Source organism: Herpailurus yagouaroundi, unplaced genomic scaffold (genome assembly GCF_014898765.1).
Source record: "Herpailurus yagouaroundi ecotype Mexico unplaced genomic scaffold, PumYag 217, whole genome shotgun sequence".
Lineage (NCBI taxonomy): Eukaryota > Metazoa > Chordata > Mammalia > Carnivora > Felidae > Herpailurus > Herpailurus yagouaroundi.
In genome coordinates, this window is record NW_024412448.1 from 3,913,366 (window position 1) to 3,924,243 (window position 10,878).

General features: G+C 55.8%; 1 protein-coding gene across 1 annotated transcript in view; it reads right to left on the bottom strand.

The window, feature by feature from the left end:
* Positions 1–6,766, bottom strand: part of RBFOX3 (RNA binding fox-1 homolog 3) — a 464,942-nt gene extending 458,176 nt beyond the window's left edge. Inside the window, exon 1 of the mRNA XM_040456586.1 lies at positions 6,523–6,766. The gene's annotated coding sequence lies outside the window, so the exon portion shown is untranslated. The remainder of the gene's footprint in view (positions 1–6,522) is intronic.
* Between the last annotated feature and the right edge of the window lie 4,112 nt (positions 6,767–10,878).

Sequence of the window (10,878 nt, forward strand, 5' to 3'; positions counted from 1 at the left end):
CAACACGGAAAATGCGGAAGACAGAGACGTAAGGGAACAAAGCAAGTGTGTGAGTCCACGCTGAGGGGGTGCTGGGAAGGCCACGAACAGGTGGTGAGATGGCAAACGAGCAGGGACACTTCTCTGAGGCCCTCGGGAGCCTTCCCGAGGTAAGAGCTCGGGTATGCTCTACAAATCAAAGGGGGCCGGGGACAGCTCTGGAGGTGGTAGGCCAGGACTGACGGGACGGGTCAGCACAAGCCACATTACGCTGAGGTTTTTGCTCACGAACAAGCTTTAGAGTCTGAGCAAACGCAACCAGTGGAGTTTCCACAGGCAGACACAGAAGGATTGCTTGTTCCAGAAGCTCACGCCGGCTACAGTGTGAGGACGGGGAGACCAGATGGAGAGCCACCTAGTCCAGGATAAGCCAGGGGTGCAGAGACCGCAGGGAACCTGCAGTAATGCCCACGTGAGGTCAGGAGTAGTCCCCAGAACACCCTCACTTCTTTTTTTTATGTTTATTTATTTTGAGACAGAGAGAGAGGGAGAGAGAGAGGCATGAGCAGGGAAGGGGCCGAGAGAGACGGAAAGGGAAGAGCCCAAGGAGGCTCCACGCCGTCAGCACAGAGCCCGACGTGGGGCTCAACCACACGAACCGTGGGATCACAACCTGAGCCAAAATCAAGAGTCAGATGCTTAACCGACTAAGCCACCCAGGTGCCCTGACCACCCTCACTTCTGACGCCAAGTGCAAGTGAGGAGACCACCCCGGGGTTTGATAATTTGCTAGAAGGACACGCGGAGCTCACAAAAGCTGATATGCTCACGAGGACGGTTTATCACGGGGACAGCATACAAATTAAAGTCAACCGAGGGAAGAAGTGAACGCAGGGTGATTCCACACACAATCTCCACGGCCCTGTCCCGCTGGGGCCAGCACAGCGTCAGCTCCCCACGGCACGTGTGACTACAAGCACAGAGCACTGCCCACCAGGGAAGACCCTCACCCCTCAGTGCCCGCAGTCTTTACCAGGGTCTGCCACAGAGACACACGGTTCAGTGCCCACACGGCTGACCTCTGGAGCAAAAGCTCATACCACGTGACCCAAAGCCCCTGCCCACGTCACATGACGCCGTGCCCCGAAACTCCACCTTTTGTCACGGCGTTGGTGTGGCCCAAGCTCCCCATTCTAGTCCCTGCCACCCTAGGCAGGGAGGGAGGGGGTCGATTCTGTGAGACGCTGCGTTCCTGACAGACTTTTCTGTTGGGGAGTGGGGGCGGGACTCTGTTTCAGGTCAGTAAGAAAGAAGATGGGAATCTCTGCCATCACCACAGCCGAGACAGACAGACAGAAAGAACACACAAATAAGTCACTAGCTCCAAACCACCCCTTCCTTTGCAAGGAATATGCACCAGAGAAAAGAAAACCTCTTCCTCTTCCCGAATTTGCACAGGTGCGTACAGGAGAAAACCACAACTGAAACGGCCAGAGAAAGCGCTAGTGCAAGCCCCGTGCACGCCCAGAGCTCACACCGTGAGCACTAGCAGTTCTCTGTAACTGGCACAAACTCAGTTCAAGGGAGGCCCTGCCCAGCTCATCATCAGGACCTGGAAGCCTGCTCCTCCCTCACGCAGCAGCCTCTGCACGAGGGTCGGAACTCACCAGCCGCTCTGCCAGGCTGCCAGGCAGCCCTGCCCGATTCAGCCTCACCCGTTCCACTGCCCCCTCACCCGGTCACGACGTCCAGCTCTCCTGCCGTGGGGTGAGCCAAGGACGCTGGGAACACCTTCCAGGAGCAGGGTGACCCCAGGGGCAGGCTAAGGGTGCCCATGGCTCTCCCACCCTGCTTAGCTCTCTGACGCTGCCTCCGCTCTTTCTTACTTCTTGGGGTCCCAGGCACTGGGCATTTTGCTTTCCCTGCCCCCCGACATTATCCGGCCCGCATGGACCACGATGACCTCCTTTATGAAGGATGCAGCGCCACCTAGGCAGGGGTGAAGGGAGGCGGGAGGGGGGGTAGCCCCCGCTGAAACTGGCCTGTTGTGACAAAGCCTCGCTAACTGGGGAGGGGTCCCCAGCAGGCGGGCAGATGGGGCGAGGCGGAAGGAACCGCGAGATGCCCTGGCAAGGCCCAGCACCACGACACGCGATGCAGAGGCGAGAAGTCTGTGCACGGTGGCGAGAGGCGCCCACCTAGACTGGTCCCTGCTCCTCCCACGAAAGCCGTCTCCCTACATCTGCCCCTTTCACCCAGAGCTGCTCCCCCTTCCTCAGCTTCTCTGCTCCCCTCTGCTCTCTCACTGCTGGTGCTTTTGGTATCTTCCCTCCCTGTTCCCCCAACCTCCTGCCTGTAAAAAGAAACCTCCACCTGGCTTTTTACGTACCCAAAAAGAAACCTCCACCTGGCTTTTTACGTACCCAAACAATTTGATTTGTTTCTTAGGCAACTCGGCCTCCATATTTTGTCACGTGTACCGAGCCTGGGCTGTACTTAAAAACAGAGTCTGCAGATCTCAGATGTTGTACAGAAATTGGTGGCTCCCTCGAAGGTGTTGCCAGAAAACACGAGGATGAAAAGTCCCCGTTATTCACCTGGGGTGGGGTGTGTAAAACCTCATGAAACCCCAGGCCAACCAGCCTGTCAAGAGTGAAACTGAGTCAGAGGGGAGACTAATAGGCGCGAGACAAAGCAGACTACAGACAAAGGTGCCAGCAGACAGCAGGTGGAGGGAGGCTCTTTTCATACCCGGAGCCCCAGGGAGCCCCTCACCCCAGCCCTGGTTCTCCAGTCCCCCTACAAATGCCGTGCTCCACATCTCAGCCGTGCCCCGGGCCTTGTAGGGGCCCGAGCACAGTGCTCACCTACAAGGAACCAGCAGCATCGACAGACCCCCAGGAGCAGGACCTGCCCTCTGCCCCCAAGCCCGCCCCCCTCTGCTCTGGATGCTGCAGAGAGAACACAAGGCCCTCACGTGACAGTGCTGGCGGCCCATGTTCATCATTCCCGGCCTTCTTCTCCAGCAAAGACCAGTGTTTCTTCCCGAAACACAGCCACCTCCAGGCAAAGAGCCTGCAGCCTGTCCTCCGGGTCCGCCGGGGAGCCCCAGCAGGCCCAGACCATCCTTTAATATCCAGGCACGTGGCCCTGTCCCCAGAGGCAGGGGTCCACAGAACAGAACAGCACGGACCCCTCCTCCCTTCATGTCTTGCGTGAAGCCTGCAGTCAGTTACCAAGGATAGTGTCTTCAGTCTGCTCAGGTGCTGTAACAGGACACCATAAATTGGGTGGGCTATAAACATCAGACAACGACTCTCACCATTCTGGAAGCTCAAAATCCTAGGTCGAGGTGCCGCCAGATTCGGTGTTGATGGGTGCTCGCTTCCTGGGTCATAGCCAACGTCTCCTTGCTGTGTCCTTGCAGGACGGGAGGGATGGGGGAGCCTTCTGGGGTCTCTCATTTAAGGACACTAATCCCATTCATGAGAGCTCCGCTGTCATGACCTAAGCCCCTCCCCAAGTCCCCTCTCCTAATGCCATCACCCTGGGGGTTAGGATCTCAGCACATGAGTTTGGGGGGCACACACGTTCCGACCGTAGCAGATGGCATTCACCTTGCAGGGGTTAACAAGGGGCACGTGTCCCGATGCATAACAGTCCTGACCTGCACACGGGGCCCTCTGCTCCTCCAGAGCAACCCTGGCATAAGTGTGGTGGCCCCGCAGGGACCCAGGGCTGTGATTTGGAGGAAGGGGGGAGTCACTCACACTCCAGGAATAAATGAAGGACTCCTCCCTGGCTTCTCTAGACCACTCATGAGCATTCAGATCCCCGAATCCCCGAACTGAGAGGGAAGGCCTGAGGCCCACGTGCCGACGTGCTTCAACCTACATCACGTACCTGCAGGGTTGCTGCGCAGAGGGCCCCACCTCCACCTGCCCCTGCGTCCTACTCTCAACCCAGCAGCCAGAACCCAACCCAGGTCAGATCAGGACCCCCCTCCACTCAAAACCCTCCAAGAGCCACCTCCCCTCCCCCAGAGAAAAGGCCAGAGATGCGTGTGTGGGAACGTGCACAGTGGCTCGACTCAAACCTGCCCAAACCTGGCAACGAGCAAGCGTCCGTCAGCGCGAAGATGGGTAAAGAAGCCGTGGCCCATCTGTCGTACCACGGAACATCGTTCGGTATTGAAACAGAGGCACGCGTCTGACACACACAGCAATGTGGATGGATCTCAAGTACACTCCACGGAGCGAACGAATCCAGGTGCCAAAGACTGCCCACTGTGTGCATCCACATGCGTAAGGTTCTAGAACATAACATACTGCCTGGCGCTGGAAATCAGATCCGAGGGCGCCCTGGCTGCGGGGGGGAGGCAGGGAGACCATAAAGGGGCAAAACTCATCAAACTAGAGGCTTAAGATCAGAGCCTTTTACTACGTGCCAGCTACACCTGAGATTAAGGGGAAGATGTGAAAACAGAAAGTTCTGTGATCCAAGAGTTAAACCCACTCTGGCCACTTGCTCCCCTCTGACAACTTCTCACACGTCTGGTTCCACTCCAGCCCCCTCGCTGCCCCTCCCTCCTGCCACAGGGCCTTGGCACATGCCGATCCAGCTCCCGGAACTCTCTGCCCCAGGTCACCCGCTGGCCTCACTCAGGGCTTGCACAAGTGCCGCCTGACGTGCACCGGCTTTGTTTTCACCTGCTCTGTGTGTGTGTTACTCGTCCTCCCCCACTAGAATGGGAGCAAGGACTTTGCTCACAGCTGGGCTGTAGCCCCAGCGCCTAGAACTGGGTCCGGCCATCAGGTGCCTTTAATAAACATGTGCGTGATGAATGGCTTTGGTCAGCGTCCCTCTGCGGGTGTCCCCTTGTGGAGCAGCTACACACACACCCGTGGTAAAGGCTCTTAGGATAACACGTTCGTCTGAGCGTGGACAGCTTCCTCTCTCCCACAGCCACCAGCTTCCCTGTCCCTCTCCCTGCCTCCACGTGGCCCATGTCTGTGACAAGCCGGCAACAGTCACTGCTGCTCTGTCAGGGATGCCTCGAGCTAATTCCTGCAACTGCCAGAGAGGATGACTTAATACCTCTGCACAAGACAGAGTAATTATTTCTAAACATAGCCGCCTCCCCCCGCGCTGTCACTATCAGATGCCGAGAACTCTGTAGTCAGTGCCCTAACTCCCAGCCTGGGGAACCCCAGGTCATGTAGGCATCCCCTGAGGGCACCCAATGGGCACAGGCCACACACACCACCCAGCTCACGGGCCCTGCCTCCCCGACTGAACTGGGCTGACAGACACCGGCACCGACCAGGGCCTGGTGGCCTCCGGGGTTCATTCACCCTGATCTCAACCCTCCACCCTACTCGCCAATCACCTGGCCCCACCCTGCCCTATCCCTAACTCCTGCCTAGCTCCCTCATGGGGGGGGGGGTTCCCAGTGCAAGACTAGCAAGGCTAAGAGAGGAGAGAAGACCACCCCCATATTCCTTTCAGGAAACTGAGATGAGAAATCTGGGGACCACCTCCCAGATGGGAAATGTCTAGAAAAGGCCAATCCAGAGACAGAAAACAGATGGGCAGCTCCCTGGGAGAGGGGGACATGGGGGTCATAGCTAGAACATATGAGGTTTCCCTTAGTGGCAATGGAAGTTCTACTGTTCTACTGCAGCCGTCCCTGCACAGCTATGTGAGCATTCCAGAAGCCACTCAGCCGCACGTTTCAGACAACGAGTTGCAGGGTATGTGGATTATATTTTGACGAAGCCGTTGAACAAAAAAAGCAGAAGGCTCTGTAGCAGTTTCCTCGATTCCACATGTTTGGACGACCGTGCACGTGCAAATCGCAAAAGGAACGCAGGTCTGCACACTCCGTTCACTGCTCCGCTGCTGGAGCAGTAAGAGCCCCCCCCCCCAAACCCACAGAAGGGCCGGGGAGCCCACACTCAGCTGTGGGGACGGTGGGGAGGGCAATGAGGAAGGAAAGGGCAGTGCACGAGGCTCAATGATCATGAACTCCCAACTGACCCTGCCCCCAAATCGTATTCAGTATGAGGCGGTCTTCACGAGCCACAGTCAGCACACGTGTTACCAACACAACAGTATAACCGCCACCGCCTCGTCCACTACTTCCCTCCGGCCCCAACCACTGGGCTCTCCTGGGCATCTCCCCACCCCACAATGCCCCAGAGACTGCCCGTACCCACAGAATCCTCTGTCATGCCAAGGTCTGAGGGCTAGTGCGGGCATCGGTGCCTAGGTCCACAGAGGGGGGACAGGGTGTCTCCACCCTCAAACTCGCAAGGCCAGCCAGACACCCATTCGGAGGGACAGTCCCACAGCATCTTGGCTACGGCTGTCCTTCCCACGGCGCAGAACTGTGAGCCAATGACAGCGCCCCAAGAGGCCCACGGAGCCTGCGTGAGGACACACACACCCCCCTCCCCCACGTGTCCTGGCGCCATCGCTCAGTGACTGCCCACCCAGCAAGCCCGCAACCGTTAAAACACACGAGCGTCACTCAGGCCTTACCTGCCCCTGCCTTGGCGTGTCTGCACAGGTCGGAGCTAAATGCAGGAGGTGCGGCGGTGGTCGGCAGAGCTGGTCCTACAGGAGACGCAGACCTCAGAGTCGGCAACAGGAAGCATCCCAGGACACCACGAGACTCACTGGATGGGCTGGTGAGCGTCGCTGGGGACACGCGAGGCGAGCTCTTCTCGTGGCCAAGACGGACCCACGAACGGACCCGCAGGGCAGCCTGGTGTGGGGGTCGCGGGCAGTGACGGAGATCTCGCCAGCAGCCCAGGCCGACAGTCAGGACTCACGGAATGTTCCCCGTCCTCCCCGCGGCAGGTCACCGAAAAATGAGGCGGCCGCGGTATCCGTTCTGCTTTCTGAGCCCCGCAAACCCTGAGCGGCAAAACGACGCCAGGCGCACCCTGTAGGCCGTGGAGGAGGCGTGCCAGCAGAGGAGGCCCGCCGTGGCGCCGCCACAGGCCCATCTACCTCCTCCGGGTCCGCGCCCTTCCGGATTCCGAGGCTGGAAGGCACCCCGAAGGTGGTGACCTGACCCGCGGGCTCCGCGCGCGTTCCGCGCGTGCTCTGGCCCGGCTCTCCAAGCACGCATGCGTCGTCGCGGTATCCCAGCCTCCCTGGCGGCAGGGCGGGGCCGCTTACTTTTCACCCGCACCCGAGCCGTCGTCGTTTCCCAGCTTCCCTCGCGGCAGGACGGAGCCCTGTGCTCTCCAAGCACGCATGCGTCATCGCGGTATCCCAGCCTCCCTGGCGACAGGGCGGGGCCGCTTACTCTTCACACGCACCTGAGTCGTCGTCGTTTCCCAGCTTCCCTCGCGGCAGGACGGAGTCCTGTGCTCTCCAAGTACGCATGCGGCATCGTGGTTTCCCAGCCGCCCTCACCGCAGGGCGGAGCCTCGTGCTCTCCGAGTGCGCCTGCGTCCTCCTGGTTTCCCAGCCGCCCTACCGCGCCGCTAGGAACCACGTGGCGGGTGGGTTGTGGGCAGTTCAGGCCCCGGCCCTTGAAGTGCACCCGCTCACACCACGGCGACCCCAGTGTGCCCCGCCGTGGCCACCGCGGAGTGGCACTACGCATGGCTTAGCCTCGGGTCGGAAGGGGGCGGCGCAGCCTACATTGGACTTGGCGCTAGTGAGGGGTAAGTCTTGACTGGGGTGAAGACATGAGACGTCTGTGTTTATTAGCGCGGAAGAACCGGTCTAATTCTGCGTTGACTAGCCGTTTTATTGAAAACAAGTTTTCTAAGGGAAATGTCACTGCAAGTTCCCAAGGACTGAAAGAACTTTTTGTGACTGATAGATACTGAAATGGGGGACTGAGACTTTTCCGATGCCTTATGTCAACGGTCCCCTAAACAAGGAGGTGGAAAAGCAGAAACACACCGAATGAGAGACATGCAGTCCCCAGCGTGAGGACGCCGGGAGGCTGACATAGCTGGGTGTCCTGGCCAGGGACCGGGACAAAGGTCATGACCTGCAGGTTGGGGGCGGGGAGGGGGGAACCTCGCTGGTGTGTGCCCAAAGAACTTCTCCAAATCGTGGAAATTGAATACTTGGAAGGCCGAGGTGAGGCACAGGTGCGGCAAGGTCTGGTGGAGTCCCGGGGACCTTGCCCAAGCTCCATACAACGAGGTTCCCCCCCTCCACCCACACCTCTAGGGGTGACCTGAGGCTCATTCTTGGGGGAGTGAACAAGACAGACCCAGACTCAGGGATATCAGTTCACGGAGGGTGGGGTCAGGCACAGTGTCAAACAAGAAGAGGCTTGAATAGAAGCGTCCGTGTTGAGAGCAACAGCCCCACCCAGCCAACCCCCCTGCCAGCTCCAGAACACCAGAAGCCGGACCTCAACCCCACCCTAGGCAAGAGATCAGAGGCTCCTTCTCTGCAGAGACTAAAACGTCCTCCAGAGGAAAGATTTACAAATATACTGACATTTGGCAGTCGAAGTAAAAAGCAAGCTGTCTGTCTTTCCCTGCCGTGAAGCCCATGGCCAGTGTCAGTGCTCAGACCTCATCCACTCCTGAGCGCTCCTTTAGACTCCAACAGCGGTACCTGTATCTTGTGTCTGCAGGTTCCCCTGAAACCTCAGAACACTGCTCTGCCCTCTTGTAGCAGGTGGACAGGTCCTGACTTTACCCTCCCCCATAGTCCTCAATCAGTGATTCACAACAGGGCATAAATGCCCCTGCTCCATCATCATGCAGGTGTGGTAGTCTTGAGGGGCGTGTTTCGCCCCATTTCTCAGAGTTCTCCGCAGGATCGAGTTCCAAACACACGCAGCAGTGGTTGGTCTCGTAACGCACCCTTTCTTGTTAGCCTTCCCTTCCGTGTTCCACAACCCATTACCCAACTGGGGTGTCTTTCACCTCCTAAATAAACTTCCTGCCGTCAAATCCTCAATTTGGGAAGAACCCAAATATAGAGACAGTCTACAGGCTCTCCACGCAGGCACGTACACACAGCCTCCAATCAGCTTGCACGCTTCACTCTTAAGTGTGTTGGGACAGACAGAGGTCACCAGATATTTGAGAAAAGTCTCCAGGGTGAACAACAGAAACCAAAACAACAAATGGGTGACATTCAGAGCCAGTGCTGTGGTAGCCAGCCTCCTGCGGGTTGGCTCCCTCCTGGTCCTCATGCTCTGTGTGGTCCCCAACCCCTGCCAAGGTTGGCCGGCATGACTGATATAATACGGCCAAAGAGACGATCGTTCTCTCTGAGATTAGATTATTAAAAACATTGCAGCTTCTATCTTAGTACTCTCTCTCTCCCTCCCTGATCGCTCACTTTTGGAGGAAGCCAACTGCCATGTCAGGCAGCCATATGGAAAGGCCCATGTGGTGATGAGTGGAGGCCTCCAGCCACCAACCACATGACTGAGCTTCGGAGCAGATCCTCGTCTCTATCCATGCCTTAAGTCACTCCGTTCCTAGCTGATACATTGACCGCAAACTCAGGAGAGATCCTGGGCCGGAACCACCCAGCTAGGTCCTACCAGATTCCTGGCCCACAGAAACTGTAAGACAGGAAATGTTGTTTTAAGCCACAAAAGTATGTCCGGGTGTAATCTGCTATGTAGTACTGATAACTAGTATAAGTACATACTTTGCAAAGAGAAGAAAACCACAAAGGTTTATCTTCCCTGAGATGAAGAAAGGCAAGGCATGGATGAAACAAGAAACAGAGACAAGAATGCCCGGAAGTTACAAACATAAGAACGTAAATCTGAAGTCAGTAGAAGCACCAGAAAATAAAGCTAAGAAAGTTTTCCAGAAAACAGAACCGAAAGTGAAGGAAATGGACAATGGGAGATGTTTTTTTCTAATTAGAGTTAGATGATGAAGCCAGGAGATCCATCAGCTGACAAATAGGAATTTAAGAACGAGAACACAGAGAAAATCAAGAGAATAAAATTATCAAAGAAATAATACCAGAAACTTTCCCAAAACTGAAGGGCACGAGCCTTCAGACTGAAGGGCACACCAAGTTTCCAAACAATAAAAGAACAAAGGCGTACTTTTATGGCATTTCAGAACACCAAGGATAAAAGCTTTCAGAGAGAGGAAAATTAGGTCATAAAATAGGATCAAAAATCTGAATGGCATCAGACTTCTCAATAGCAGCATGGAAACCAGAATTTAGTGGGAAAAATGCCTTCGAAATTCTAGGTAAAAATAATTTCAAAACTAGGAGTCCATACTCAAGCCGACTGTGAACTGAACATGAGAAGAAGGCATCTGAAGATATTAGAGAAGAATGAACTCCACTAAGACTAGGTAGGAAACAAACAGGTAGAGCTGCAAGATCCAGGAAGCATGAACTCCATCACAGGAGTGAGTAAAATAAAGTTCTGGACTAGAACCAGGTAGCAGTCTGGAGGGTACCTGCATGACAGGGCAAGAGTCCGACGGTTCCAGAACAACGTCTCCAAGGAGAAAAGAGAGCTGATAAACTGACAGGCCTGACCAGGTGGAAGCTGGCATGGAAAGGCATGTTGGAAGGTGTACCTAAGCCTAAGTGATTATTCTAGAATAAACAAAAAGTACCAAAACAAAAAAGCTGTAGTTATGATAATCATAATAAAGAAAACCTGTATGTAGATTTAACCAAAAATTGAGATACTATTTGGAGAAGCTGGAAGAATATCAAAAAGAGGTATAAGATCTTAGAAAAGAGGTGGGAAGGAGGAATGCCTGGCTGGCTCAGTCAGTGGAGTGTGTGACTCTTGATCTCAGGATTGTGAGTTCAAGACCCACATTGGGTATAGAGATTACTTTAAAAAGGAAGGAAGGAAGGAAGGAAGGAAGGAAGGAAGGAAGGAAGGAAGGAAGGAAGGAAGGAAGGAGAAAGGAA